At 38.0% G+C, this 12,968-nt stretch overlaps 1 protein-coding gene across 5 annotated transcripts in view; it reads left to right on the top strand.

The window, feature by feature from the left end:
- The window catches only part of LOC124285041 (plexin-A4-like), a 124,008-nt gene that overhangs the window by 40,219 nt on the left and 70,821 nt on the right, over positions 1 to 12,968 (top strand). For 4 of the 5 annotated variants that reach the window (XM_046721180.1, XM_046721186.1, XM_046721185.1 and 1 more), the window contains exon 1: positions 8,326 to 8,570. The exons of the other annotated variant lie outside the window; for it this stretch is intronic. The gene's annotated coding sequence lies outside the window, so the exon portion shown is untranslated. Of the gene's footprint in view, positions 1 to 8,325; positions 8,571 to 12,968 lie in introns of those variants that run through there. 5 annotated transcript variants of the gene reach the window in all.

Raw genomic sequence — 12,968 nt, forward strand, 5'->3', positions numbered from 1 at the left:
GGCACCTAATTGCCAACTAACATAGGAAATATTTCTATGGTTTAAATAATCAGCTTTTTCAATTAGACATAACTATGGTTTGAATCTTGGTTGGGAATCAATATTTTCCAAATTCCTGGTTGAATTACATGGAACACAATTCTGTTTAGGCTATTTCTGTTCAAGAGACAAGACTTTATATGATGAACTTAAAATCTTCTTAAAAATTCGAAAATATAAAAATTGCTGATAATAATCCAATAACTAATGATGAAAGCACCCTCATTTCTCCATATATCAAGAAGCCTGTGACACACAGTGGAGTTGGACATGTCTAAAGATGGTCTGGAATGAAAATTAACTTATTTACTTAACTACTTTGGGAATATCTAAGGGATCACAGATGGCCTACTGGTGTAATGTACCAAACATTTGCCCCAAACAGTTAATACCTCTGTCATGCCAGAGTCTGCTAAAGATGGGTTTGAATCAGAGAATTCACCATGTCTTGATCCTAGATTTGTCAGCACCCAATCCAAGCTAGTGTGTGATCAAAGTGTAAACCATCTGCACCACTTTTGGTCATGACACAACTGGCAAACTCTTCAAAGTAGCATCCAACCTACATTGCAAAGATATTGCGCCAGGGCTCAACCGCCTGCGTGGTGTAGTGGTTAGAGCGTCCGCCCGGGAGAGCGGAAGGTCGCGGGTTCGATCCCCAACACCGTCATACCAAAAGATGTTAAAATATGGTACTTGTTGGTCCCTGCCTGGTGATCGGTATTAATGGGTACAAGGACTGGTTGGCTCGGAGTCAGTATAATGTGTCTGAGTGGGGTATTCATTCTTCACTGCGGCATGATATCTCAGTAGCCTAGCACTATAAAACCAGCTTAAATCTGGGCTAGTACAAGCAGCTGCACATACACATACACACGCATGCACGTCATCATATGAGTGAAATATTCTCAAGCACGACGTTAAACCCAATTTCACCTCACCTTACTCCAGGGCTCAATTTAAGCATTAAGAACTTGCTTTGATGCAACCCGAAACTGCAAAATGCAACCTCATAGCAATATTTTTAAACTTTTAACTCTAGCTGGAAATCAGAATGATGAAGAACTGACTTAGAGCAGTGACTGTGATGACCATGTGGACAATGACTTAATGACTGTTACTGTTTATATCATGACATTTTATGAAGTATGATAACATCATCTTATCAGACCCAGAATATTTTTGTTATGATGATGTTCTAAATCATCTGTACCAAAGCTTTATATATAATTATACAGCATTTAAAATTCCCGCTGCCCGACCGCCCGGAACGGTTTGTTTTCATCTCCGACGGTCAAATTTCAAAAGTAACCCTTCCGGTGGTCTGGTAGATATTTTTACCCCTAGCATTAAATATTTCATAATATCAGACATTATCTCTTGTCGTCAGTTTGAAGTGTTTGAGGTATTATGAAAATTTTGTTAAACTACTTACGACTGGACAGTTCATGTTATGACAACTAATCACAACACGTGTAGTTTCAGTTTATTGTTGAAAACCGGACAGGCAAGTTTGTATCCGGACTGGTAATTTTTTAAAGTTACCAGTCCGGCTGTCTGGCTTGAAATTTTGTGAGTTTTAAACACTGAATTATATATTGTGCAGCAGGTGCAACCTGATTTGTCTGGTGCAACAAGGTTAAAACCTTTGGTTGCACTGAGTGCAAGTAGGTTTCATTTAATGAATTGAGCCCCAAATGTAGATATTTTTGAAGTAGCAAGGCTCGTGAAAACAGCTTTGGGATACTGAAGCAAGTCAGGAAGTACTTCAGGATCTGACAAAAACCTGAATATGTTTGGGGTGGCAAGAGGGTGAGTGATCCATCATGTGTACAAGGTGTAAGAAAGGCAAGATGCTCTGATAGGGCATCTTACATCTCAAATATCTCCGATGGAGGAGATAAGTGGTATTGGAGAAGAGCCTTTCACTTCAGGATGTAGCATAATTCCTTCATTACCAGGCACTTAGAGAGCAGGGAGTACTGAAATTATCCATGATGGAATGAGGCAAAAATGTTTGAAACATATTCCATTTCATATTTGGTGTTGCCCACTTTTGAGTTTACAACATACACACGACCTATGTATTTAGGGTCATTGTACTGGGACTTGACTAAAGTTCCAAAACAGTTTTCACATCTTGTAACTTAACTGGCCAGGCTCTTTGGATATGTTATGGTTGGGCTGTTCATAGACTAACAGCTAGTTTCTGAAATGAACATATTTTACAGAAAATATAAGTTTTTAAATTGAAATTATAAATACAATAAAAAGGATCCCAGAGACTTTCTTCTGTGGAAATCTAGACTTGCCACATTTTCTAGACTTGCGTGGGCCTTCTTCGATATATTTGCTTCAGGGTCTATATGACAGACTAGGCCGTTCATTATTCCCTTTGGGGCGGTGGGGTAGCCTAGTGGTTAAAGCGTTGGCTCATCATGCCGAAGACCCGGGTTCGAATCCCCACATGGGCACAATGTGTGAAGCCCATTTCTGGTGTCCCCCGCCGTGATGTTGCTGGAATATTGCTAAAAGCGGTGTAAAACCAAACTCAGTCAGTCATTATTCCCTTTGCTGCCCCAGCAGGGATTCTAGGTCAAGCACCTTTTTCTCCTGCTTGTCATAAAACAGAGTCGACTCAGTGACTTTACTCTGTGATTTGATTGGGTGTCAGTGTACCTGACAGCAGGGATTTTCTTTTACCTTGTCCTCACTTTTCTGTTTTCAGGACCTGTGAAGATCTGGGTTAGAATTGGTCTTCAGCAATCCATGCTTGTCATAAGTGGCGACCAACAGGATCAGGTCCTCAGGCTCACTGACTAGGTTGACACATGTTTGCCAATCACTTGATTGCCTGACTGACTAGATCACAGCCTTAGCATGTCATTTATCACAGCCACACAGGTTACGTATCATCTGCAATTGTACCGTTGCAACCCCCTAGGGTTCATCCTAATACAGTCAGGGCACATAACTTCAAATCCATTTCTCTGCATTGTGTTTTGTTTGACATGACCCTTACCCTTCCATTTCAAGGTCATTGACCTTTAAAATCTCGGGACGAGTGTTCTCCAAAAATTGGGTCTGAAAAACTCAGACTATGTAAGGACCATTATAAAACAACTCAATGAAATGATATGTGAAGTATTTGTGTCAGTTGGTAGTATTTAGCACTGAGGGCGTTAGAAAATAATCTGGATCAAGATTCTGTGCAGTGCTGACATGTATTAAGAGTTGTTTAGGACTACTTTTTCCAACTGCCCCAGAACTGAATGTGGCCATGCTGGTCCTATGACTGGTATGTTTATGTTAGACGGGTGTAGAACTGATGTAATCCGTCCCCTCAGACACACCAAGACTGGCTTTCACCGAGGTATATCTCATCCACATGGAAGTACTTTCTAAATGCCAAGATCCCCTGCTTATCCCCAGCAAATCTACCTCGAAACCTGTCAGAGTATATCATGTTGTAAATACAAATGTGGTCATGGAAATTTATAGACTCTATAATCAAACATTGCTCCTTAAGTTTGTTGTGTTTTGAATTTTTATCCTCACCAGACATTTGTCTGGCTTGAATGTTTTAACTGTAACATCCTCTTTTGTTTATCATACATCAAAATCAGATTTTGAAAAAAAATAAACATTGTTTACAAATTCCTGCCAAAATCACTCAGTGTTTGCAAACACGTTTTTGAGGTCGGTGAGAAATTGGTTTTGAAAAGTTGAGTTTGCTCTCCCCATTTTCTAATACCAGAATATCACCTGTAAGTATTTGACGTCTGGTGGTGTTACAGAAGTCATGCTGCCTCATGCGTCGTCTGGCTGTTAAAATGCTATCTTGCCATCATTTCAGGAAGTAAGCAGATTTTATGATCCAAACTAGTTCCATCTCTCAGCATCTTTTTGCTCCTTTTAACCAGGAGTAGTCTTCTGTGAGGGCACATGTTTTTCATGATGTGTGGAGTTGAGACCTGCATGTTGGGAAAGTCCGACCTTGCACATGGTGGGGCCACAGCTTTGTGCACTGAAGCTGCCATGGCGGAGATAAACTCCGCATTAGCTCAGCTCATGCACATTGTATATTATTTTTGCATAATAAATCTCCAATACTCAAAGGTTTTTGAATTTTATAGCACCTCATCAGGACGAGACAAAGTCTGCAAAAATTATCAACTAGATCCGGTAAAAACATCATCAGTTGTAGTAGTGATAATAAAACAGTCTAGGAAGCCTGAGCCACAGGCTCTGAAAATATGCCAGTCTAGTCCGACTTTACTCAAATCTCCAACATTCTGGACCACAGGCATACATACATACATACAATGTGTTGAGATTGATGCCTTCACGGTTGCTGAAAGAGGCATTTGTCTGGGCTGGAGTACTTCCTCATGCCTGTCTCTTAATAGGGATCATCTTTTGAAGATTTACCCAGGTATGTTGATGATGTAGCTTAGAGTAATTTCTGTTTTATTGATTTCTTTGGACATTAATTTGTCTTGTGAAATAAGATGATTATCATATTCTTCATTAACTTCCCAATTACAATGGACCCTGCATACTGAGTTGAAATTTTGATTATAATTCTGGGTTTGATAGTTAAAAGGGTTGGATTTAAGCTAGATGTTGTTGTATGCTTGTTCAGGGCTAGAGTGATACACAGCACTCTACAAACGTTGAACATGATATGCTCATCCTCTCTTCTTGCTGTCACTTCTCCTAATCCTTTTCTAATGATTAGAAGTTAAAAGTCAAATTTGATTTTAATTATGCCACGAGGTGTGGATCGCCAGTTTGCCATATTGCAAAGGAGCAGATAATTGTGTGTTTCGGCAACCATGGTGGAATTAATTGATCAGCAAATAAACCCCTGATACCTTCACAATGTTAATGATCTGTATCAATGAAATATGTCTTGAATTAATTACATTTTACAATTTAAAGTATCATAGCTTTATGAAGGCCAAACAAGGTTCCAGAAATGTTTGTCGCATGTCATGTATAGAACCATTGATAGTTAATGATTTTGTTTTTTATGGCAGCGTTTCATAATAAGCATTGAAATCCAGGGCGGTATTCATAAAAGAACTTAAGTCTGAAATATGACTTAAGTTTGTGAAAAAACTAAGTTTTTCACTTTTTCTGACTTAAGTTTTGAGATTTTACTCAAGTCATATTCATAAAGCAACTTAGGCTTAAGTTTTGGCGATTTCCGACTTAAATCTTAAGACTGGGCAGGGGTAGGCTTAACTGGAAGGTGTTTGACTTAAGTCAGTAAACAATGTGGCTGCCGTAGCGCTGTCGTTCATTTCACCAAAGAAGACAAAGTCTCGTTGAATACAGCGATGAAGAATTAATTCGGCGATACCGTCTAGATGGGAATGGCATTAGATTCGTCGCCAGCATTTGGGAGAAAGGATATTTTTATAAAATAGGATTTCCTAATTTTTTTTATAAAAAGTAGGATTTCCTATTTATTTAATTTCCCATATATTCTTGAAATCAATTGTTCTAATTAAGAAATAAAGTTCGCTCTACCCCAATGTGTTTTGTAATAAAGTATAGTTTTGCCCTGAACTATTATAATTAAAGCAAGAGGACGGTAGTCCGAGTGCTTTGATGTTATAATAGTTCAGGGCAAAACTATACTTTATTACAAAACACATTGGGGTAGAGCTTAACTTTACATCTTTTCTAAGATGCTAAATTTAATACTTTCTTAGGATAATTACGATTAATTTAAGGTAGAAAACAAATGACGGTGTCGGTGACCTAAATTAAGAATCCTCGCACAGGGCTAACTGGTGCTTGTTCTATTGATGTGTCTGCCCCCTACGCTAAGATCTAACGCTACCAGAATAAACAAATGATAACAGTTTGATGACGGTTTACGCTCGGATTAAATATCTTCTCTGAATTATTTTAATTACATCTGTCATTAACGTAAACCATATTGGGCAATATGAACGTTGCATTTCTACTATCAGCGTAAGTTTAGATCAGTACATCCAGAGGAAGTTGAGTAGTCAAGCCGACATTCCACGACATTGCATTGTGGGAATGTAAACATTGCTAACATTACCGTGTCGCTGAAAACTTGTGAGTCGAATTGACACATTTTAACCGTCATAAAACATAAACGTAATGTTTCCACCAGTGATGTTAGCTGCGTGAAGCAACTGCAAACCAAGAAACGGGATGCAACGGAGTAGTTTACTGTAGGAGGCCGTACGAGGCGATGACAACTGACATGCATCGTGACGTCACTTACATTGTGACGTAATGTAAAATAATTCAATTACGAGGGGGCACACTAGAATGGCGCAGTGACGGGATAACGTCATTCAATTGTTACGTCATCAAAAAACTATACCTTTATTGTCTCATAATGTTTGTTTTTTTCGATTGTTCTAACAGCTAGGCATCTTAGAAAGTTGATTACACTTATGATGATAATACATTTAATAGATATCACTCAAAGCTTTCATATTTAGTCATATATTTATAAACTAGGATTTCCTAAAAAAAATTATAAAGTAGGATTTCCTATTTTTTAAAATTTTCCATTGTTAGTAAACAAAACACAGGAAATTTTACAAATATTCCTGACACTACATGCTGTAGCCTCATCAAACTATTTGTATGAGGTCATGTTCGCTTAAAAAAACTTTTTCGTTCATACATATTCCTTTCCTTCGTCGTGTGACCTCGGCTAATCATCACCTACACTCACTACATTTTTCCAGTGTTTGATGCATTTTGGGCTGTTTCATAGGCGTACCAATGTAATTCAGAAAAGAGAACAGAAAATCGTGACTTATTCAAAACAAATAAAAACTATGTGGCAACGTAGTCTAAGACATTTCTGTATTCTTGACTTCACCTTGACAGTCGGACCCAATGTTTACATTACCTGCCACGCCTCTTGCCGCTTCGCCCGATGTCACGCCGGACCAAACTTCCTTCCAACACTCTGGTGTTTGTTTTCACGAAGTTCTGTCAAAAGCAGGACCTCGCGTCTTTAGTCCAATTAGGTTTTCCTTCTTTATCTCAGACTCAAATATTTTTTCACAATGTATTACCGCGGTATCTCAGTGTGTCGTCTGCCGTAAATAGCAAAAGGGAGATCCCAACGAAAGCCATTTTCAGACCTTTTTATAAAAGAGTTCCGACGGAAGTCTAAAAATAACTCGGATTCACCCTAGTGATCACGCGGGTATGCACTACGAAAAAGACTTACTTTGTCTTTGGAAACTTAGCTAAGTTTCTGACTTAGTAGCTTTATGAATAGCATCTAAAGTCTCAGACTTAGCTAAGTCAGTTTTAAAAACTTAAGTTTGGACTTAGGAAAAATCTTAGTTTCTTTATGAATACCGCCCCAGATCTTTTCCACTCAGATGATAATTTGATACCTTGATGGAGGAACAGGCTGGGATCAAATTTAATGTTGTCACAGGCCAGTCATGTTTTTGTCTCGAGTTTTATTGCCCTCTTAGAAGCCATCCATTATGCAAGACGGTAACTGGATTATAACACATAATTCTGTATGTATTGTGCGTTTTTTCACACATTGAAAGAAACAAGTTTTATTACTGTGTTGCGCTAGACTTCACATCGGCAGGACCCGAGATATTGCATATGGTACGACAGTCGGCCGCGGGCTGCTTTGTAGTCCAGGTTCAATCAAGGGGACTTCTTTTGTAGGTAGCTTTCAATGACAATGAGGGACTTATTCAGCTGGCTGGCGTTTGCTGAATTCATTCTGCTTGTTCTACCTTATGTTACATTGTTCACCTTTTTAGAAAAAATTGAAATTGTAATTTGCAAAGTTTGGAAAAAATGTGTTTGAAAATTTGAATGGAATGTTCATGTATAGCATTTGTTGTGAATTCAGGCTTAATTCAGGTGTTGTCAACACATCTTCCTTTGTTATCTTTAATATGTACAGAGTATTAAATGGATAAAAGAATTTTGTGACATTGAGTAACATTATTCAGCTGTTTATCTTAAGACTGAGATTTTGTGTTTTCCAAAGTCCTCATGGGCTAATGCAGGTCTGTTATGACCGGTACAGCACTGCTGCCACCAATTGGTTCTGTCCAACTAGAACAATAAACAATCATTGAGAGGTTGATATGAGCCATATTCACTTGGCATCTCTGTTGCTAAAACTAACAGGTTCACTTCCACTGCCAATCATGTCTCATTTCCATCTCTCGAAAACATTTAAACTTGGCTTCCCCTCCTTTCATGGTTGCCATGGTAAACTGCCGACTGGCCCAACTGGGGTAGTCAGCCATCTTGGTTAGGAGTCAGGAGAGCAGATGGGATTGAAGTTGAGCGAGCTCCAAGCTCGGCCATAAATCAGAACTGTTGGCTTTGTTCAGTGTAACAGCACGGATAACTAGTCAGTTCTCCTCCACAGGAATAGTGGCAACTCACTGGAACTCTTTTGTGCCTGAAGGAAGAGATTCTCCTCCTTCACAATATTTGTGGGAAATATTTTCTTGTGTGGAGCATGGTTCATTTTGGTAAGAAAACAGTTTTGTGATGTCATTTCAATTGAGGTGCATGTGACATTTTTCAAATGGTTCTCATTTTATGTTTTGTTTCACAAATCCTATGAGGTATGACAGACAGCCGTGTTTCCTGAAGGTTTTTGTGGTAGATTACATTACATCTTGTTCTGAAATAGAAAATGCATTTCTAACTGGGGCATTGCTTTATAAATGTCAATTGTTTCTTGAATGTCAGCTGTATTTTTATCACTGACATGTCCAGGCTGATTTTGAAATAGGTCAATTCAAGACTTGTGAGTGGTATTTTTAAGGTCTTGTATATATCGCCTTCTCTCTGACAATGGTTCATGTTATGTCTGTGTGTCTGAACTTTTGGAATTGCTTCATGCTTCAGTGACCGTGAATGAGGAATCCCTTTTGAATCGTTAATTCCTTCAGCATACCTCAGTGATGCTGAATGGCAGATAACTATAGTGCCTGCCTCCACGTAATTGATCCAGTGTTGTATTATCTCAGTGTGATTCAACAATATGAATAATAATGTCACAATCATTCCTGTAGCAAATTTTAGTAAAATGACTGAAACAATGTATGTTATAGCTGAGGGATTATGTTTTTAAATATTTTTAGAAATATGTTTGTATTATGCTGTTATTGGAGTTTGTGTTGGCTGTTATTGGAGTTTGTGTTGTTAGGTTTGTGTTCATAGGTTACAACCAGATGGTAAAATATTAATGTAAACAAAAATCAGCCATATTAACCTCAAGGGGATAGAGTGTGGGGTTGATGGAGCTTAGTGGTTAAAGGGTTTGCCTTTCTTGCCAGAGAAGGTGGAGGTTCAAATCCCAATGTAGGTACAAAGTGTGATGAACATATCTTGTGTTTCCCACCATGGTGATGCCAGAAAATTGCAAAAAAATGATGTGAAATCAAACTCATTTATTATCATTACCTAAGCCTCATTAAACCTGTGGGAACCAGTGGTAAGAATATTGTCACTTAGCAACCTGTCATTGCCAAAAAAGAAGACAGTGTATTGGTTGGTCACTTTCAACAGACCAATCTTAGCGCAAAGACACTCATACGTTAACACGGCCCGAGGTCGTCATGGTGTGACTGTAGATTTCGACTGCAATCCTCTTGATGATACAAACATGATGTGATAAAGTACACTCTATCAGATTACAGTATCATTAAGTCTAATTATCAGAAGGTAGTGACATGGCAATTACTGCTAAATGCAGCAACCCTTGATATATGTCACTTTAACCTGCTAAATAACATCAATTAATACAACACATAATTTTCACAACAAGCAAATCACCTAATTATGACAATTATTGGAATAATTCATGATATCACTCAAGGTGCTGGCTGGTGTGTAGATTGGGATTGGTCCGTGTGGCACAAGGACATTAGGGGATTATTGTTCCGTATTGCCCTGACTGATATTGATGACTAGGTTAGTAATAGAGGCAGGGGTATGTTATACACACTGTAGTCACGGGGTGAGTCATATAGATGTCATTGCTATTGATCCTTTGCCTTTTGTTTGTTGTAGGAAATAGCGTTTTCATTTGATAGCAGGCTGTTCATAGAAAGTGATTAATGGACTCTTTAATGATGTGTGGGACTGCCAATTGTGATTTCCTTGAATTGAAATATGAAAATCTTGCAGTTTGATGTGCGATTGTTTAGCATAACAGTTCCAAACTGAAATAAATGTTGTGTGCTGTCATGATGTATTAATTTGCATCATTTGACAATGTGCACAATATCATCTTGATGATTCTTCAAATAAGAACAAGCTTTGATTTTTTGACAATAATAGAATGAACTGTTGAAAAGTTTGTTCACTTTTTCAACTTTATTTATGAAACAAAAATTTATATTTAAAAAGTCAGATTAAATTAGTGATAATGTTAATGTTAACTAGAGATATTTTGGTTATAAACCTTCAAAGGAAGTGGTCGTCGTATGTATTGTATCCATGTAGTTAGTCTGTCATACAGACCCTGAAGCAAGAAATCCCACGCAAGTCTAGAAAATGTGGCAAGTCTAGATTTCCACAGCTTCTGAAAATGAAGAAAGCCTCAGGGCCCCTTCTCATTATAGTTTATGTTTTTCACTATGAGCCTTGTTTTCTGTAAAGTATTTTCACTTCAGGGACTGGTTGTTAGTCTGCCATGTAGTATATTAAGACAGGAAACTGTTATGGAGCTGGCTTGGAGGAGCCTCAATGTCCATCAGTCATAAACATTTCTCTCCATCAAACATTATGAGGCAAAAATAAACATATCGGCTCACAGAGAAGGTGTTTTACCATCCATTACTAACTATCAGAGTCCTGGAGTATAGGTGTTTTGCACTGCACTCATTGATTTCCTGGTGCTAAAGACTAAGACTGTCTTAAGCAGAATAAGGTGTTTTGCATAGCACTCATTGATTTCCTGGTGCTGAAGACTAAGACTCGAATAAGATATTCATAGCATAGCATTCCATGAAGGAACAGTGGCAATATTCTAATAATAATAATAATGGATATTTTTATGGTGCCATTTTCCACCCACTGATACATGCTCAAGGCGCTACATAAAAGCATACATACAATGCATACAGAGGATAAAATAGTAAAATTAGTATACATTGAAATTGATGACAAAAAGATTGATGACAAAAAGATTAATTTTAGGGATAGGCTTTGGCAAAAAAAAGAAAGTCTTCAACTTAATTTTGAAAGTTTCCAATGTGGGAGACTGCTTTATGTGGAGAGGGAGAGAATTCCACAGAGTAGGACCAGCGTACTGGAAATACCTCTTGCCAAAGGAAGAAAGGAGAACTTTGGGAATGGAGAGAAGACATTGGACATTCTATATATATAACTACAAATATAAACACAGTTGGTACAAAGATATAGAAATACACAGATACATTCCACATATAAATGATGTACATTGTAACAATTTCACTTGGAAAAAACATATGTAGTATAATGACATGGAAACAATATATTCAGTCTGTGGTGAAGTTAAGTATTTCTGATAGATCACTTGGACAGTTTGACCCCAGACTTAGGATTTGTTTTTTCCAGGACTTAACTGTTTGGACCACCGGTTGTGCTCCCTGTTGTAATGAGAAACAGATTGATGCATCTGGTTGACAAAGGGTGCCGTGTGCCGTGTGTAGACCAGTATGTACACAGTTAGTCTTGCACAAGTCTCTGAGGTAATAATTAATAGTTTAAATGATAATTTCTGAAAAAAATATAAATAACGGACTGGTGTACTTAGACTGTACTGTCCGCTTATCTTGACTTGCCTCTTTAAAGGATAGAGTTACTATACATCCATGGGCATAGCATTCAGTACAGCCTTGGAGCAAGGCTAGTACTCTGTGACATCTCAGTGCAGGATTGTGGTTGTACAGTAGGGCTCGGTTTGCCCCATACAATATTACAGGTTCTTGAGTATAACTTGAACATAATAGTTATTGCCGGAAACATTCTATTGCGGAACACATGCAATGTTTATGTGACAAAACATGTTGATTCATTCATATGTGCATACAGAATTACATAAATACACGACCCATGAAGATCAGGGTTAGACTGACTGACTGACTGAGTTAGGTTTTATGCTGCTGTTAGCAATATTCCAGCAACATCACGGGGGGGGACACCAGAAATGGGCTTCACACATTGTACCCATGTGGGGATTCGAACCCGGGTATTTAGCATGACGAGACAACGCTTTAACCACTAGGCTACCCCACTGCCCATCAGGGTTAGAAATCATCTTCAGTCACCCATGCTTGTCGCAAGAGGTGACTACCGGGATCGGTGGTCAGGCTTGCTGACTTGGTTGACACATGTCATCGTATCCCAATTGTGTAGATCGATGCTCATGTTGTTGATCACTGGATTGTCTGGTCCAGAGTCAATTATTTACAGATGGGCGCCATATAGCTGGAATATTGCTGAGTGAAGCGTAAAACTAAACTCACTCACTCACTTACATAAATACACACATGGAAACAATTCAGAAAATAATTGTATTTAAAATGTCATGAACAATGAATATTTGTTGCTTGAAATTATTGATATTAAAACATGTAATATATTCTGATGATGTCATTGTTTGTGTGGAGCTCAGTATGTGTATCACGTTATATCTTAAAGATTTTCATCAGAGCATAAACAGTATATATGGCGATCAGGATTAATGAGTTACATTTGGAAAGGTGAAAACATTTTATTTAAGGTAACTTGTTGAGTGTTTCTGCTGGTTTGTTTGGATGGGGGGAAATTGTTTCTATAAATTATTATTTACACTTAACTTGAATTGTCTTCAAAAGTACCATTAAATACTGACTCTGTTTTTTGTTTGGCGATAAACCAGATTGTATAAAAGA

Source organism: Haliotis rubra, unplaced genomic scaffold (genome assembly GCF_003918875.1).
Source record: "Haliotis rubra isolate DU_JTF1 unplaced genomic scaffold, ASM391887v1 Scf350, whole genome shotgun sequence".
NCBI lineage: Eukaryota > Metazoa > Mollusca > Gastropoda > Lepetellida > Haliotidae > Haliotis > Haliotis rubra.